The sequence below is a fragment of the Lithobates pipiens genome, unplaced genomic scaffold (genome assembly GCF_037356315.1).
Source record: "Lithobates pipiens isolate NorthernLeopardFrog02 unplaced genomic scaffold, aLitPip1_a1.2 Scaffold_10, whole genome shotgun sequence".
NCBI classification, from domain to species: domain Eukaryota; kingdom Metazoa; phylum Chordata; class Amphibia; order Anura; family Ranidae; genus Lithobates; species Lithobates pipiens.
This window is the reverse complement of record NW_027507686.1, coordinates 217,599,700-217,619,428: the sequence shown is the minus strand read 5'-3', so window position 1 is coordinate 217,619,428 and position 19,729 is coordinate 217,599,700.

The window sequence follows — 19,729 nt, the reverse complement described above, 5'->3', positions numbered from 1 at the left end:
AAGCATAGCCAGAGTCCAGTAGCCAGATCGGGTAGTCAGCCAGTCCAAAGTTCATTAACCAGATCGGGTAATCAGCCAGGCCTGAAGTCAGGGATCCAAGGAGAGCAACTGCAAGCAGGAATAGAAGCCAGGAGGGATGTCAGCAAGCCAGTCTTGAAACAAACAACAGGAGATGGTTCCTTGTGATGTGACCAACGTGAAAGCAAAGGAAATAGTGAGCTGGAAGGCTTTAAATAGGCAGGTCAGACGAGCATCATCGGGAACAGCTGGTAACTGTGGAAAGAGAAGAGAGCTGGCAATTAGCCGACAGCTGAGCGGCCGGCCCAGAGGAGGAAGGGCTAAGCCAGCCCTGACACCTATACAACTAAGGTTGAGAATCTGTATCAGAATTTATCTAAAAATTACTTTCGAACAACTTCGTCCATTTTTCTTGATGAAGCTGTTTTTGGCAAAAAAATGTAGAAGTTTTTGGACGCAGTATTTTAAGTGTGGAATTGCAGCCTTAACGGTGTCGCTAATAGGGATTCTGTGTATATACCTATGACTCTGAATACATGTCTGTACCCATCTTTTTATTGGATTGTTGTGTATAAATAAAGAGACTTTTTTGCACTTTTATAATAACACGTTGTAGTGTATATCTGAAATATGAACCTTTAAAATCCCCTATCCAGTACTCTATTATTTTTCACATCTCACAATGGGTGCATAGGACATACCTTTGGTGTATAATTGAAGTTTTATATGAATTGTAACTATTATGCAATAAAATGCAATTTGGCCCAACAGGTTAGTTGACTTCATCCATGGCTTTTTTTTTTTTTTTTTACATTATTTATTTATAAGGTTTTCCATACATATACAAAAGGAAAAAAATATAAAAGTGAACATCAGAAAAAAGTTGGTCAAAGAAAAAAACAGTCCGTATACAACAATTAAGAGAGACATAATAGAAACAGCCAAGATAAGTTGGAAGGCCTCAAATGATGTGAGAAATGAGATCTTCATGAGGATTTTATGGCTTTACGCCCTCGGGTCTTCCATAGCTGCTTCTAAAGGCTGGACACACGGGCCTAAAATTGGCTGGTTCAGCAAGAACTGTCCAATTTTCGGCCTATGTATAAAGCTGTCTCTTCTACAGAAGACGGTATCACGACTAGCTTCTGTCGATTGAGCATGCTGGAAAACCAGCATCTGACCCACATCCGATTAGCGCTTATAGCCAATCACTGTGAGTACTGATCAATGTGTTCTTTCAGAATACGAGGACACTTAGGGGGAGCTCCCTGCACCTACATCGCTTGCGTTGGTATGGTGATCTGTCCGGTTTCTTTTCTATTCAGCCCGCTGGGAGCGTGTGCACCCCTCATGAGATGTGGGGAAGTTTAAGCCAGCCATAGATGGAGTAATGTTGCAAACTTGCTTGATTCTCCCATCAACACAGTCAGTATAGATGGGGGGAATCCCTCCTGGGCCCCCATTGTGTTTTTCTGGGCGGGGGGGAGGCGCCCCCACCGGGAGAACACTGATTACTGCTAGCAGCTATAGTAGCCGCTAGCAATATAAAATCTGCCAGGCTGGGGTTTCCCCACATCGCATAGCAGGAGAATGTGACCGGCTCTCTATGGAGCAGATTTACATATCTCTGGGGTGGCTGCAGAGCGCACTGTCTTAGGCTCTATTTCAGGGCCAAATTCAGGCAAAGATTCGTCCCTGAAACAGAGAACAGAGATGCACAGCGTTCCTGTCCGATCCACTGCCGGTTTAGGTGGGAACCAAGCCTAATACTGCTGTTTAGCACCTGTCCAGGAAGCATGATTGAAATAGAATAGAAATCAATGTTTATCTCATAACCTTTCTTGTGAGTATTGAGTGTGACTACTGGCCTAAACAATTGAAGGTGTGAGTGAACGGCTCCCGTGCGCATGCGCGGGAGTGACGTCATCGCAGCTTCACCGAATGACAGCGGCGGAGCAGCGAGACCCACCGAGAAGATGGATGCTCCAGACTACAGGGGACAGCGGTGACTTCGCTGGCTCCTGTGTCAGGTAAGTGACACATAATGGACTACTATGCGATGCATAGTAGTCCATTATGCTTTACCTTTGCAGGGAATCAAAGAGGAAGTAAACTCATCAGGGTTTACTTCCTCTTTAAAGCCCAACTGAACTTACACTTTAAATCAGTTTTACAGTTTGTTTTCAAGCAGACACAGCTTGAACCAGAAAAGTCTATCTCCTGCCAGCATGCTGCAGAAAAGTACCCTTGCTCTTTCTGAAGAAGCTCTCATTGCAGAAGTCTTATACGCCCACTGCTGAGTCAGACCTATAGTATAGCTCTAAACTGTCCCTGATTTCGAGGAACTGTCCCTCATTTGGAACAAAGTCCCTCTGTCCCTCTTTCCTCCTCACTTGTTCCTCATTTTGATCTAATCTATATAGTTGTATATAAAATGCACTATTTATCTATCAAAAATTGTTTCACAGTGCTAAACCTATCACCCCATTTCAAAATTGCTGCATTTTTAAATGCCAAAAGCCAGTATAAAGGAATTGAAGTGGTACAAAAGCACTTGTGAATTTACCCAATCGTTTATTTGTACAATTTGTCTTTAAGGGGGGCGTGGCAGGGGGGTGTGTTCTATGTCTACATACTTTTGCTAATAGGTGTCCCTCATTCCCATCTAGGAAAGTTGGGAGGTATGCTATAGCTCTTCAATTGGCAAGGCTTATGCTCCTTGCTGATTGGACAGCTCTAGTTCTGATTCAGCAGGTAGCATGTCAGATCTCTGCAGAGAGACCACTGCTTTCACACAGAGCAAAAGTTTTCCTCTGCAGTATGGTGACAGGACACGGGCCTTTCTATTCAAAATGTAGCTGATTTTTTAAAGAAAAAAACAAGTGTAAGATATGGAACATCTGGAATGTATTTAAAGTACTGCTTAAAAAAAAAAAGCTACAAATACTGCAGCTGCTGACTTTTAATAATCGAACACTTATCTGTCCCAGGGTCCAGAGATGAGGGGTAGTGAAACCCCACTCATCTCCCCCTCCTCTCTGCGGCACCAGCATTGTAAGTGTGGGTGCCCGGCTGTGGCTTCACATCCAGGCACCCACTACGCATGCGTGAGCCACGCCATGACTGGGAAGGCGATCATCTGGGACCTGTGATGTGTCCCAGATTATTGCAGAGAGGGAGGGGGAGAGGTGATCTCCCTTCCTGTGCCATGGTGCACCAGAAGGAAGAGGGAGCTGAGACCCTCTGAAAAGGGTATCTGCCCCCCCCCCCAAATGTCAAATCACATGCCAAATGGGAGGCCATATTTGGCAATGGCACCGTTCGAAATAGTGCGGCGCCACACCGATTCGGCGACTTCAGAGGCAATTTCAATAGACGTCTGTGCAGGAACCCAGTGTGAACCTGGGCTAAATGCTCTATAGACCTTTTATTAAAGTGGCGTTCCACTCGTTTTTCAGTTTATTAAAAGTAAGTAGCTACAAAAATTGTAGCTGCTGACTTTTGATATATACGTACTCACCTGTCTAGCGATGCGGGCGCCCGTAGGCTCGGTTCTCTCCCTCTCCTCTCCGCGCCACTGACATTACAAGTGTGGGAACCCAGCTGTGACAGCTTGTGGTTTCACGGGCAGGGGTGTGCTGTGCAGTCCTAAAATGGCCAGGCAAACTTCTGGGATCTGTGACGTGTCCCAGAAGATTGCAGGGGGGGAGGAGGAGTCACCTAGGTGGTGCGGGCGGCAGTGGGAGCTGGGTACCTGTGAAAACTAGGTACTCACCCCCCCCAAAAAAATTACAAATGTGGCATGTCCGGGGGTCACTTTTGGGTGGAACTCTGCTTTAAATGACAGTGCATGGGCATGGCTACAAAATTACATAGCATGGGTGACTATGTACAGTTGCCAACAGCCATTGTACCTTAGGCTACAGCTTCTGTGCCCCAACAGAAAATCTTGCTCTGCTAGCAATGTGTGTGCATAAACCTCAGAATATTTCATAATGGAACCTTCACACTGAAACCTCTTCTTCTTAAATTACAAAATCATTGTGAAGGTCTTTTAAATTCTTGCAATCGGGAAGTTTCTTTTCTATGGAAATACCAACAAGCTTTATTCAGCAGCTAGCTTAACTACCTTCAACCTACATCTTGTACGCGACCTTCCCCTCTCCATATCCTACACAGTCCTCAGAGGTAGACTAATAGGGGTTTATTTACTAAAACTGGAGAGTGCAAAATTTGGTGCAGCTCTGCAAAGAAACCAATCAGCTTCCAGGTTTTTTTTTGTCAAAGCTTAAGAAGAAACTGAAGTTAAAAGCTGATTGGCTACTATGCACAACTGCACCAGATTTCGTAGTCTCCAGTTTTAGTAAATCAACCCCCATAGGGTTTTCCTGCCCATGGACTGACAATTCTTGCACACAGTTTCTCATATCCATGCCCTCTCCTTAGGTTGTGTCCCTATTAAAGTGGTTGTAAACCCATTACAACCACTTTAACCTGCAGGTAAGCCTAGATTAAGGCTTTAGGTGCAAGAAATATCTTCTAAACCTAAAAGGTTTAGGAGATATTTGCCGAAATAGCGGCATCGATGTCTGCGGCGCATGCGCATCGGCCGCAGGTGCACTGAGCGTGCCGTTTCTAACGAATGCGAATGCGCAGGAGTGATGTCATCACGGCTCCGGCCAGTCACAGTGCCGGAGCCGCGATACCCAGAAGTCACTCTGGGATAGATGGCCGTGTCGGAGGAGGCGAATGAGGGCCAATGCGGGGGCTTCAATCTCAGGTAGGTAATTCCTAATGAGCTAGTATGCTATGCATACTAGCTCATTATTCCTTTGTCTTGCAGGGTGTATTTTATTTTTTTCAGAGGCTTTACTTCCCCTTTAAGTGCAAGTAAATCTCCCTGTTAGATGTTATCATTGGATGTTCATGCTTTTAACATATAGAACAGGTATTAGCACAATAACGGTATTTCTAGATATGCAGGAGATGTGACTTTTCTTCTTTCTCCCAGAATGCAGTTCATAAACTAGAACTGCTAAGTGCCAGACCCAAATGTGACATCAGGGGGAGATCAGGTCTATAATGCTGATTGAAGTACAATGCCTTGAAAAAGTATTCATACCCCTTGAATTTTTTCACATTTTTTCATGTTACAACCAAAAACTTGTATGTTATTGGGATTTTATGTGATAGACCAACACAAAGTGGCACATAATTTTGAAGTGGAATGAAAATGATAAATGGTTTTCAATATTTTTTACAAATAAATATCTGAAAAGTGTGGTGTGCATTTGTATTCAGCCCTTTGCACTCTGATACCCCTAACTAAAATCTAGTTGAACCAATTGCCTTCAGATGTCACCTAATTAGTAAATAGTGTGTAATTTAATCTCAGTATAAATAAAGCTGTTCTATGAATTCCTTATTAGAGTTTTGTTAGAGAACCTTAGTGAACAAACAGCATCACGAAGGCCAAGGAACAAATCAGACAGGCTAGGGATAAAGTTGTTGAGAACTTTAAAGCAGTGTTAGGTTATAAAAAAAAAATATGCCAAGATTTGAACATGTCACGGAGCGCTGTTCAATCTATCATCTGAAAATGGAAAGAGTATGGCACAACCGCAAACCTACCAAGACATGGCCGTCCACCTAAACTGACAGGCCGGGCAAGGAGAACATTAATCAGAGAAGCAGCCAAGAGGCCCATGGGAACTCTGGAGGAGCTGCAGAGATCCACAGCTCAGGTGGGAGAATCTGTCCACAGGACAACTATTAGTTGTGCTCTCCACAAATCTGGCCTTTATGGAAGAGAGGAAAAAAAGCCATTGTTGAAAGAAAACCATAAAAAGTCCTGCTTGCAGTTTGTGAGAAGCTATATGGGGGACACAGCAAACATGTGGAAGAAGGTTCTATGGTCAGATGAGGCCAAAATGTAACTTTTTGTCCTAAAAGCAAAATGCTGTGTGGCAGAAAACAAATCACCCTGAACACACCATCTACACCGTGAAACATGGTGGTGGCATGATCATGTTGTGGGGATGCTTTTCTTGAGCAGGGACAGGGATGCTGGTCAGAGTTATTGGGAAGATGGATGGTGCCAAATACAGGGCAATCTTAGAAGAAAACCTGTTATGCCCCCGTACACACGATCGGATTTTCCAAAAACAAAACCGTGGATTTTTTTCTGAAGGATGTTGGCTGAAACTTGTCTTGTGACTGCTATCAAACATTTGTGTGCGTAAATTCCGACAGCAAATGTTCGATGGAGCATACACACGGTCGGACTTTCCGACAACAAGCTCACATCCAACATTTCCCATCGGAAAATCTGACCATCTACGCAGCTTTAGAGTCTGCAAAAGACTTGAGACTTTCACCTTCCAGCAGGACAATGACCCTAAACATACAGCCAGAGCTACAATGGAATGGTTAAGATTAAAGCATATTCATGTGTTAGAATGGCCCAGTCAAAGTCCAGACCTAAATCCAGTTGAGAATCTGTGGCAAGAAAATTGCTGTTCACCGACACTCTAATTCCAATCTAACAGAGCTTGAGCTATTTTGCAAAGAAGAATGGGTACAAATGTCACTCTCTAGATGTGCAAAGCTGGTAGAGACATTCCCAAAAAGACTTGCAGCTGTAATTGTAATGAAAGGTGGTTCTACAAGGTATTGACTCAGGAGGGCTTTCCCTTTCAAGAGATTTCCCTTTACTTCCTGTCCTATAGACACAACAGGATGTGAACTAAATCCCGATGCCTGTGCCCGGCAGCCGCGATGTCCACCGTGCACCTGCGGTTGCTCATCACAGAGCAGGGACGTGGATCTGTATGTGTAAACACACAGATCCACATCCTGTCAGGGGAGAGGTGAACTGATCGTATGTTCCTTGTATATAGGAACACCGATCGGGCTCCTCCACTCATCAGTCCCCTCACCCCACAGTTAGAATCATGAATTTGCACAAAGCAATCACTTATTGGGATTTTCTTTTACAAAAAATATGTAGAAGAATAAATATCAGTCTAAACTGAGGGAAAAATATATATATTTTTTTTTAAATGGGATATTTATTATTTTAACAAAAAGTAATAAATATTGTGTTTTTTTTTCAAAGTTGTCGCTCTTTCTTTGTTCATAGCACAAAAAATAAAAACCGCAGAGGTGATTAAATACCACCAAAAGAAAGCTCTATTTGTGGGGAAAAAATAATCAAAATGTAATTTGGGTACAATGTCGCAATTGTCATTCAAACTGTGACAGTGCTGAAAGCTGAAAATTGGCCTGGGCAGGAAGGGGGTGAAAATGCCCTGTACTGAAGTGGTTAAATGCAAAACGGTGCTTTTTTTGGTTCAATAGGCATCAATGGAGAAGCTGTGGAAAAGCATGTAGTACATTTTTTGCCACGATTTTACCGTGATTCGTGGTTTTTAATCTGCCCAACAACAAATTGGCCAAAAAAAATGCAATAAAATGGTGGTAAAATCACGTGTGCAAAAACGCACAGCAAAAAGCACTGCAGAAATGATCAAAAGCAAACTCCATAGGTGTAAAACGAGCCTGCTCACTTTTGCCTAGGGGAACAATAAAATGCAGTTTCATTTTTAGTATCCCTTGCTTTTCTGGCAGCCAATGCTTTCCTCCTCCCTTCGATGCCCTTAGTTGTTGGTGGGCCCTTGGCATCCTCACTGACAACGTTGGACTGCTGATCCTACATTGTACTGATAACATCAGGGTGTGATTGATGGACTGAGTGCTAAAAAAGAAGCCGCTTCAGAGGACTGGTCACATGGAGAGGAGGAAGCTGGCAGGAATTATTATTATTATTATTATTATTATTATACACGATTTATATAGCGCCAACAATTTACGCAGCGCTTTACAATGTATAGGGGGGGACAACACAATTACAGTACAATACAAAAGGTACAGGAGGAGGAATGAGAAATAAGGTAAGTAAAACTACTTTTAAATGTTCCTCTAGACCAGAGGTCTCCAAACTGCGGCCGAGGGCCAGGTGTGGCCCTTTGCTTGCCTTTATCCGGCCCTTGAGGCACAATTCCATTCGACTGATATGATGCACTATTCCTCCCACTGATACCAACAATGGGGCACTAAATCTTCCACTGATAGCAATGATGGGATACTATTCTTCCTATTATAAGGGGGAATACTCCTCCTCTTATTGACCACCAACCCTGAGGCCATATTTATTCTCACTGATGCTGGGCCCGTGAAATTTTATGCCCCTCCTGGCCACAATTCGGCCCTCCTAAAGTCTGAAGGACAATAAAGTGGCCCTTAGTTTGAAAAGTTTGGAGACCCCTGCTCTAGACCAGGGGTCTTCAAATTGTGGCCCATGGGTCGGATGTGGCCCATTGCTTGCCTGTATCCAGCCCTTGAGGCACTATTCCTTCCACTGACACCAACAATGGGGTACCATTCCTTCCACTGACACCAACAATGGGGTACTATTCCTTCCACTCACACCAACAATGAGGTACTATTCCTTCCGCTGACACCAACAATGGGGTACCATTCTTTCCACTGACACCAACAATGGGTTACTGTTCCTCCCACTGACACCAGAGAGATGGGAAACAAATTCTCCTGCTGATGCAAATATTGAGGCACTATTCCTTTCTCTGATGCCAATAATGTATTTTTTTTTACTCCCACTAACCACCAAGCCTATGGCATTTGTAATATAAAACGATATAAAAATTGATACTAAACAAAGTCCACTTCATATATTGTAGCAGCGCTCGTCGCTTGTTTCCAAATGTCATTATCTAAATTCTAATCTGCCAATAATATAAAATAAAAACGTGGTAGGAGTAATAACAGGTCCTTATTGTGACTGAGAGAAAAAACTTCCACCAAAATTTCACCACTTGTGGCTTGGGATTCCCCTTTGGGGATGCACTCACCAGAAAACCTGTAATAATAGGCCTTCAAAAAGTAATCAATCCTTTGCTGGTTTCTCCTCCTCCACTAGATGTCACTATTAGCGGGTTAGGGCTCCAGTATACCATGTGAAAGGAATAAAGAATAGTACCACAGTGTAATCCTTTTTCACACTTTTACTTATAAAATGCCCCCCCAAATTACTTTAAGCGTACCAGAAATCACAAGTTTAAAAGCGTTTAAAATAAGGTGCACTGTGCCTTTTTCCCGATCCTGATTGCCGGAAGAGTGTAAAGCGTTCGCTGTGTACATCAGCGGGTCACTTCCTGCTTCTCCGGCTCGTGGAACGCGGAGATGAGGCGCATGCGTCACTTCTGGTTGGTTACGGATCTGACGCGTTTCGTCATTTCCGACTTCGTCTGAGGGCGTAACCAACCAACCAACCCGGAAGACGCTATTTATATACATATCCAGGTGTCAACAACCAATCAGGCATATATTACATTAGACAGATGGTGCTCCCATCCAATAGCGTTTGCCATCATGGGACGCCCCGTTCTTATGAATGTTTACAATGGTAACAATTATAGCATTATATAAAACATCAAACTTTAAAATATGTTAAAAAATGTATATATAAGCCTATGGCATTGCTTACTCCCACTGATGCTAAGGCATTTTCCACTTCCACTGAGAAGTTTTGCAATGTCCCTGGATTTCATCTTTAAACCATAGTGGATCATGTAGACCTCCATACTCGGCCCTCATTTTTTGCACTGTCATGACACAATTTTTCTGTCTATGTTATTCTTGTAGTCATACTGAGATAAAGATTCATTGAATACTTTCTCAATGAGTCACTTGATGTAAAGTACACTTTATCGGATTGGCATAGCACAACCTGTTATTTTTACAAGTCAAAGAATTCCCATAAAGAGTCCGGAATCTAGCACAGGGACACACCTCACTTTCACTACTTCTCTAGCCCGTCTTGTGGAAATATGGAATCTAGATCAGTATTATAAAATCTCGAAATGGTAAATTCTAATTGGTCACTATCTTTAGAATATAATTGGCTGCTATTTTGCTTATATATACAATAAATTGTCAGCAATGTTAAAGTGTATCTAAAGCCAAGAACAGAAAGGTAATGTATTGCAGCTTCTTTTTACAGCCATTCGCCCTTTATTCTCACCTGGTGATCCAGCCATGGACACGCCACTACCCCATGGTTCTCTAATTTGTGGTGGCCCAGCGCTGTCACCTTAGGTCAGGATGTGTGTTAGGACTACAGAACGCCTCTCTCCTCATCTCCATAAAATGGTTCAAGGTGTTCTGTAGTCTGCATAGATAGCTGTGAATAATGTTAAAGTGGTTGTAAACCCTACAGACCACTTTGACCTATAGGTTAGCCTAGATTAAAGCTTAGCTGTAGGTCCAAGAACTATCTCCTTAAACACTTGTTTACTGGGCACTTAAACCCCCCTCCTGTCCAGACCAATTTTCAGCTTTCAGCGCTGATGCACTTTGAATGACAATTGCGCGGTCATACAACACCGTACCTAAATTCAATTTTTATAAATTTTTTCCCACAAATAGAGCTTTCTTTTGGTGGTATTTGATCACCTCTGCGTTTTTTTTTTTTTGTTAAAAAAAATTGAAAAATACCAATTTTTTTCCTTTTTTAATATTTTGTCATAAAATTTTGCAAACAGGTAATTTTTCTCCTTCATTGATGTACGCTGATGAGGCGGCAGTGATGGACACCGATAGGTGGCAGTGATGGGCACTGATGGGTGGCAATAATGGGCACTGATTGCTTATACTGATAGGTGGCACTGATTGGCACCACTAGTAAGCATTGATAGGTGGCACTTGTGGGCATTGATAGGTGGCACTTGTGGGAATTGATAGGTGGCACTTGTGGGCATTGATAGGTGGCACTGGTGGGCATTGATAGGTGGCACTGGTGGGCACTGGCAGGTGGCAGTAACAGGTGGCACTGGCAGGGGGTACTGATTGGCACAGATGAGGTGCCTGTGATGCTTTCTCTTGAGGACTGATGTCCCTTTAACATAAGCCGGTGATCTACTTTTTTTTCTCCTCATGCTTTCAGCGTGAGGAGAAAAAAAAACGATTACCAAGCTTTTGTTTACATCATGTGATCAGCTGTCATTGGCTGACAGCTGATCACATGGTAAGGGGCCAGATCGGTAATCACCTGAGTCTCAGTGACTCAGTGATCACAGCAAGGCACGCGCAGGGAGCGTACACAGGGGAGAGTGTCCTATGACGGCCTCCCGGAAATTGAGGTCAGCGCTGTAGCCGTTATTCAGCTATGGCTCGGACCTCAAGTGGTTAACATGCACGGTTAAAGAGATATTTTACAAAAAAAAAGGGCACATGCGCGCCATAGACAGGCACACTGGGCTCGCCGCAAGTGAAGGCTCACGTGCCGTCACTGACTGCTCCATGTGCCGGAGTGATGTCATCACAGCGTTGGAGCCGCAAGAACCGGAAGTCACTCCGGGATACATGGCAGTGGCGGAGATGAAGAACGAGGACCGCTTCGGGGGCTTCGATCTAGGGCTGGGGAAAAAAAACTATTTAAATCTTGAATCGAGTTGAGAGGTAAAATCGATTCAAAATTTCAGCAAATCGTTTTTTTGTTTTTTTCCACCAGGACCAGTGCTGACACTGCGCTGGTCCTGAGGTGCTGTGGGCAGGAGTTTTTAGGCAGGGCCACGGCTTCAGCCTAGTCCGTAAGGATGGATGCCAGGGACTAGGCTGAAGCCGTGGCCTCACCAAAAAAAAAAAGCTGCCTGCAGCTCCTCAGGACCGGCGGGGTGTCCATCAAAAAACAAACAAAAAAAACCTTGATTCGAATCGTGAATCTTTTTTTTTTTTAAATTGCAGATTTTTTTGGGTGAAAATCACCCAGCTCTACTTTGATCTCAGGTAAGTTATTCATGATGATGCATACTAGCTCATTATGCCTTTGCCTTGAATTGTTGATTTTTATGTTTTTTTTTTCCCCCGGGTTAACTTCCTCTTTAAGGGTGCAACTAAAGCAGAAAGCACAGGGAGTTATCAGCTCGCAAAATTTCTGGTAGGATCAACAGATATTTTATTGTGCTTACTGAGTAAATATAACAAAATGCTTTCTATGGTATATTTAGCTGATTAAAGGGGAATAAGGTTTGCTTCACTTCTTCAGGTGCGACCAAGCATGTGCACTTTTTCGTGCATTTATTGTGCATTTCCACGCATCACGTGTAGGACAGCCCATTCATTTCAGTTGTCTGCCCTATGTGCGAGGGCGGTTTGGCACCCATGAAAACTTGGCGTGTTTGCAGATGCGTGGGAGTGCCATAAACAATTAATGGTGCAGCCACACATCTGCTAAATGCCAGTGATTTTGTTTTGTGATTTTGCCCGTGATCTTGCATTTTGATTGTGATTTTGTGTGTCTTCTGCAATAAAGTTATACATTTTTTTATATGGAGACTTTAGTTCCACGTTAATAATTATAGGGTCAGTCTTCCCAAAGCTGATATTTAGATATACGTAGGCGAATATTAGGAATATTAGTAGGCAAAATAGCAACTAGCTCCTTACTGTGTTCTCTATCTCCTAGGGCAGTGATGGCGAACCTTGGCACCCCAGATGTTTTGGAACTACATTTCCCATGATGCTCATACACTCTGAAGTGTAGTTGAGCATCATGGGAAATGTAGTTCCAAAACATCTGGGTTGCCAAGGTTCGCCATCACTGTCCTAGGGAGTTCAGTGACAAGAGCTGCTGAATGGAGTATCTAGTTACGCAATGAATTCACTTCTCCTGCTGCATTTACTACAACTCAAAGGAGAAGTACAGCCAAAGCTTGTTTGGCTGTACTTCTGTGGATCGCAGAAGTGCAGTTCTTTCTGCACTCCTGTGACTCGTTTTTGGCATACATCGGTCTGAAGTCTGCTGTCTGCTGATGTCACAGAGCCGGTCCAGGCTCGGGCAAGATCGCGACACTGGGCCAGAGGAGAAGAGAGCAGTCACTACTCTGTTTGTGGAGCTGTGAGAACCGAGTGATCTGCGGTGCTAGATCGCTCAGTTCTCAGTGTTAGAGCCTGCAGGGGACTGATGCTGCATCCACCTAGGTAAGTATAGATCTGCAAAAAACCCACATTTCTCTTTATTTCTTTTTCTCTAATTTATTTCCCAATGGATGCACTGGCTATTGCCCTTATTTAACCGATTCTGGACCAGCCACTGCAGTATAGGTTGGCTCCCCTGCGAGAGCCGTTGTAGCTGTACATCAGCCCTTTAAGACACCTCCGGCGGCATGTGTCTGAGCCGATGCGAGTGCCCGGTGGGTGCGATGACACACACACATCCCGGTTCTTTCAGAGGAGTAGAGACAAATCGTGTGTTCATACTAAGTATGAACACCGATCTCTCTCTTCCCCTAGTCAGTCTCATCCCCCCTACAGTTAGAACACACCTAGGGAACACAGTTAACCCCTTGATCGACACCTAGTGTTAACCCCTTCCCTGCCAGTGACATATTGGCCTAAACTGAGGAAATTTTTTTTTAAATTTGGGATATTTATTATAGCAAAAAAGTTAAAGATATTGTGTTTTTTTTTTTCGAAATTGTCGCTTTTCTTTTGTTTATAGTGCAAAAAATAAAAACCGCAGAGATCAAATATCACCAAAAGAAAGCTATATTTGTGGGAAAAAAAGGAGGTAATTTTTGTTTGGGTACAGCGTCACACGTCCGCACAATTGTCAGTTAAAGCGACGCAGTGCCGCATTGCAAAAAATGGCCTGGCCATTGAGCAGCCAAATCTTCCCGGGGCTGAAGTGGTTAATATGCTCTTAAAGCAAACCCATCTCTCCTCTGTGTTCTTTGTTTCTAAGATTTTATCCCAATTTATATCTTTAGCAAGGTCTGTAGTTTAGGGAAGTTGGCTCTTTTAAAATTCAGTGTCTTTGTGTTCCCCTTGTGTTCCCTATTTGTGTTATTTATATTGAAGCCAAATGACCTGTGATCGCTGTTTCCTAAATTTCCCTGTATTTCCACATCCATGATCAGGTCTGTATTGTTGGTAATCAGTAGATCTAGTAACGCCTTGTTCCTAGTTGGTGTGTCTAGTTGGTGCCTCTACCATCTGACCCATGAAATTGTCCTGCAAGACATATAGGAACTGGCAAGCCTTAGACCAGACTTTCTCAACCTTTTCAACACAGAGGAACCCTTGAAATAACCTTTCAGTCTCAGTGAAGCCCTGTTAAAAATGGCTATATCTACAACTCATGATACATTGGTGTGATGGTCAGTGGAAGAATGTTGTAGTCAAACCCGTGGTCTTGGGGAAGAATTTCCCCCCTACATCTAAAAAGATCATTGGTGTCACTGGGAACTTATCTGAGAGGCAAAAATTGGTCATTGCTCAAGGAACCCCTAGCAACCATTGGAGGATCCCTAGAGTTTCATGGAACACTGTTTGAGAAACCCTGCCTCAGGCGAATGCATAGTTCCCTCCGCCCAATCTATGTCTGAACCAAATAAGATTATCTTGGTCTCATTAGACCACAGGACATGGTTCCAGTAATCCATGTCCTTAGTCTGCTTGTCTTCAACAAACTGTTTGCAGGCTTTCGTGTGTATCATCTTTAGAAGAGGCTTCCTTCTGGGACAACAGCCATTCAGACCAATTCGATGACAGGTTGACCTCCCACCCCTTCAACCTCTGCAGCAATGCTGGCAGCACTCATACGTCTATTTCCCAAAGACAACCTATGAGCGAGGCCTGTTCTGAGTGGAGCCTGTCCTGTTAAACCGATGTATGGTCTTGGCCACTGTGCTGCAGCTCAGTTTCAGGGTCTTGGCAATCTTCTTATAGCTTAGGCCATCTTTATGTGGAACAACAATTCTTTTTTTCAGATCCTCAGAGAGTTCTTTGCCATGAGGTGCCATGTTGAACTTACAGTGACCAGTATGCCCCCGTACACACGGTCGGACATTCCGATGCAAAATGTCTGATCGGACCATGTTGTCGGATAATCCGACCGTGTGTGGGCTACATCGGACTTGAATGTCCGATCAACAAAGTTTGAGAGCTGGATATAAAATTTTCTGACAACATGGTCCGATCGGACTGTCCGATTGTTTATAGAGAATTCTGATCGGACAAAGTGCCACGCATGCTCAGATCAAATTACGAGACCAAAGCTATTGGCTTCTAGCCTGAACGTAGTCCCGTCGTAAAGAATGAACGTCATCATGTTACAAACGACCGGATTTTTCGACAACTTTGTCTGACTGTGTGTATGCAACACCAGTTTTGGACAAAATCCGTCGGAAAAAATCAGACGGATTTTGTGGTCGGAATGTAGGACCCTGTGTATGGGAGCTATGAAAGAGTGAGAGCAATAACACCAAATTTAACACACCTGCTTCCTATTCACACCTGATACCTTGTAACGCTAACGAGTCACATGACATCGGGGAGGAAAAATGGCTAATTGGGTCCAATTTGTACATTTTCACTTAGAGGTGTACTCACTTTTATTGCCAGAGGTTTAGGTATTAATGGCTGTGTGTTGAGTTATTTTGAGGGGACAGCAAATTTACACTGTTATACAAGCTGTACACTCACTACTTTACATTTTAGCAAAGTGTAATTTCTTCGGTGTTGTCACATGAAAAGATAGAATAAAATATTTACAAAAATGTAAAGGGGTGTACATGGGCATCCGTAGAACTTTTTTCAGGGGGGTCATCATTTTAGGGTCCCCCGTGCACCGCCCCTTTTCGACAATGTCATTATCAGATTATCATGGTCAGAGAGAGACTGCAGACGTAGTACAGTTCCTAAGATAAGTAATGGATAATGACCAACATGCCCCATTACCAGACCCAGCGAAACTACAGCAGTGATCCCTCCAGCTGGACGATCGATCGCTCTGGGACCCCCGGGAGCGGCTCTGGTCAGTAGTGTAGCATGCCTGTACCCTGGTCTCTCTGGCTTACGCCCGGCACACTCCTCATTCTTTGTCCTGTAGCACTCTCTCCCTCAGATTTTTTCCAGGCTGCAGTCTCTCAGTTTCTCTCTTGATGGAGCTGTAGCCTCCTCCCTGTGGAAAATGGGGTTGCCAATCTTTGGGACTACATGTCCCATGATGCCCTACTCTCCTAGTCTCCTTTGATTGGCCCATCAGTTATGGCTAATAGGGAAGAAACGGAGTGGGCAGGAAGCACCAACAGCAATGCAACTGTGCTGAATTTAAGATCTGATCCCCAATTCCAGGGGGGGGGCACTTGACCCCCCTTGCTCCTACCTTCGGACGCCCATGGGGGTGTACACACTTGTGTGCGATACAGTATGTACTAGGATTGTTTGATTATTTGGATCCCATTCAGACCAGCAGTGTTGAACCACACTGCTCAACACAGGCCCAACGCAGTGAAAAGCCAAAACCCATTGTTTTTAACAGGCTCAGTTCACACCACCATGCTGCGTTTAGTAAAAATGGAATGTGCTGTATTTAACTGAAATGTGCACAGGTGAGTATTTTGGCTCCAGCTGCAAACATAAAACCTTGGTAAAGAAACAAATGTCAAGACATGTAAACCCGGAGGGGGTGGTACAAACCTCGCTGAAAAAATTATACCACAGGTTGCATTCAATGGACAGTATCACCACCAAACACAATCCATTCTTTACAAAAGGTTGCGACACTGCAGACTTTCAGGTGTTAAAGCATGTTCCACAGGCGACATATTACCTCTGTGCCGCCTGCCAAATGCCATGGTGGATTGCTTTTCAGAGGAGTGGCAACGACAGCTGCAAGTGTAAACAACAAACACCATAGAAGCCTTTAGGCCAGGTTTAAACATGTGGCCGCAGGTTCCCAACATGGGGTCCAGTGTGTTCCTGTTCAGGTGCGAATCAGGTCCGAATTGTTGCCTGAATCAGGGAAACCTGCATCCAATTTATATATGTGTGAACTCAGCCTTATTGAAAGGTATTCAAAGGCTGCCATTGCTGATCACCTGTAAAAAAAGAAAAAGTCTATGGCCCCATTTACATTTGTGATTAGGATGTTATCGAATTCCTGCAGCTGGAATCATAGGTGTATGCAGACAGTTGTGACTGTTCAGCCTGTATAAAGCAATGCAGGCTGACAGGAACGCCGTCTGTCTGCATGTATCCACACATCCAGCAGTTAGGGGACAAATGACCAGACCTGGACACAATCTTGCTGCGCCCAGAGATGGCCATCTATCCTTAGCCAAAGGATGCTGGATATGCGGATACATGCAAACAATGCCGTTGTCATGTCAAATAGTGTCCCCCCGTCGGATAGTGTCCGCTGTGTACTGTGCATGCACAGTACACATGACAAGCAGATTCCCGAAAATATCCGAAGATGAACGGCGTCTGCGCCATGAGTCCAGGTTCAAGCCCCACCATCCAAGTGGACATAGACTAGGAATAAAAAGAGCCGAGCGAAGCGAGGCCATGCCCGAAGCACGGTGAGCGAAGCGAGCCCGCGAGGAGCCCGAAGCACGGTGAGTGAAGCGAGCCCGCGAGGGGCCCTCTAACTATGTGCCCTATATCCACATGGATGGTGGGGCTTGTACCTGGACTCACGGCGCAGGCGCCATTCATCTTTGGAGATTTTTGGAATCTCCTTGTGCGCCTGCGCAGTACGGGAAGGACACTATCTGATAGGTGGACATTTTTGGACAGAACACTGGCTCCTCTCAGCCTGTCATTGCTTTGCACAGGCTGAGCGGCAGCAGCTGTTTGCTCATATTGTGATTTCAAATGCAGAAATCAGCTGATTCTTGCCAAAGGAATTCAGTGGTGCTAATTGCACATGTGAATGAGGCCTAAGGTCTTGTTCACACAAGGCGTATTAATGAGTACCCCCAGGGCCGCTGATAAGGCAGTACAGCCAGCCCTTCTGTACTGGGCCGGACTCCATCAGTCCAAAAGGGAGGTCCCGCTGTGCTGTCTTATTGCAGACTCTGATTCTCTTCTGCCTCCCCTTGCAGAACTGCTAGCTTTTCCTCTTCTTTTTCTCTCTGGCTGCATTGCAGGGGGATTAGTTCTAGCACATGTACCACATCAATCTGCTGTCCATAGACCCCCCTGCGTGCCCCTTTCCCCCGCAGTGCTGCCAGCTTCCCTCCTCTCCTGCCGGAAGCTGTGGGCACACAGGGGGATGTTTCAGGATGGAGAGCGAGGGAAGGGGTCAGTAAATATGTATGTAGCACTAACCCCCGAAGGAGCTGCTGGTTTTATTTGGGCTTACTGTTACCTCACCTGCTCGCCTCTCTGTCACAGGGGTCCTGTTGGAAAGTAGCCCAAATGATGCTGAATCCGACACTTAGTCCTTTTTTTAACATTTATTCAGGATAAGCACAAAAGTGCTTCAATAGAGGGTCAAAGGATAAAGGGGGAATTCAGGCACCTAGTAATTGCGGGTTAGAGGTATTGGTCAGATCCAGAGGACAAACAGCTCCACAGACTGGATCCAGCAACCATCGGATAGGCCCCTCTCACTTGTCCTAGCAGCCGATGAAATGCTCAACAAAGTCTTTGCCACAGACTTGTCAACTGAACAGAAATCTTGAGAGTTTTAAAGAACTACCATACAGTACCAGTTTCTTTCAGCCGACCTGGCGATACTGTATGGGTATTGATCCGGGTTGCATCCTCCAACTGAGTTTCCAGGCTCCTCCAGAGACATCAGCCTTGTGCCCGGTCCTCAGAAAAGTCCTCCCCTGGATCCTCCAGCTTTCTTGGCCTCTCCCCGCAGGTGAGACAGCACAGGACCACCCCTGGATCAGTAGGCCCCAAAACTCTTCTGGGCCTACCCTCTCAGTTGCAGAGCCTCGGGCCACCCGGCCCGAGGCGCAGAGCCATATGACACAGACCCCAGGCCAGGAGGGCCATGAGGTCGGGATAGAGGACCCCGGAAAATGAACCAACTAAAATGGCATTGGTACCTTAAATACCCTCTCCCAGAATGCACAGCAGGGAAATCACTCCCACCAAGCTATTTCCGAGCAAGAGGTGGTATTCAATACATCCAGCCTGCTGCATTTCCACACTTACTGGCGACACCTATGGTCAAGTGGGCACCAGTGCAACCCAGCTGGACTGGCACAGAAACCAGAAATTTTAGGAAAAAATTTGCCTGAGCCAACTGCAGCTTCAGACAACTAAATTTGAAAAAAAAATAGCGTCTGCCCATTAGGAACAGGGAGCTACATGTAATTTACTGGTCCCTTCAATTCCTGAATGAACACAGTGAGCGATTGGTACCAGTCCCTCCTGTGTCCATTCATCACTGAAGCATAGTACATTGTGTTTTATTCACCTGTGCAGCTGAGGCTACAGAGAAAGGGGGTGAGAAAATCTATGTTCTGTGCCTTTTGGCCAGGGGAAGAGGGTCCTGTCAGGCAGGCTGTATGGGGCCCCATGATTTCTAAAAGCAGCCCTGAGGGCCGTGTTTACCTGCATGGGGATGCACAGGTGTTCTGTAAATGCCCGTACAGGCAGTCCTATTGAAGTGTGTTGGGGGGGGGGGGGGGGGGCACAGCCTCTGCTCCCAATCTGATGTCCATGAGTGTGTGGGGTGTCTGAACTCACTGCATTCTGTCTGCATTGGGCTTGTGCGTCTACACTCACATGAATGTCAACTGAAAACAGCGGCTGTGTCTGTGCAGCTGATACGTCCCAATACACACGGATGAGACGAGAAAACGCATGCATCCCTGCGCAGGTAAAC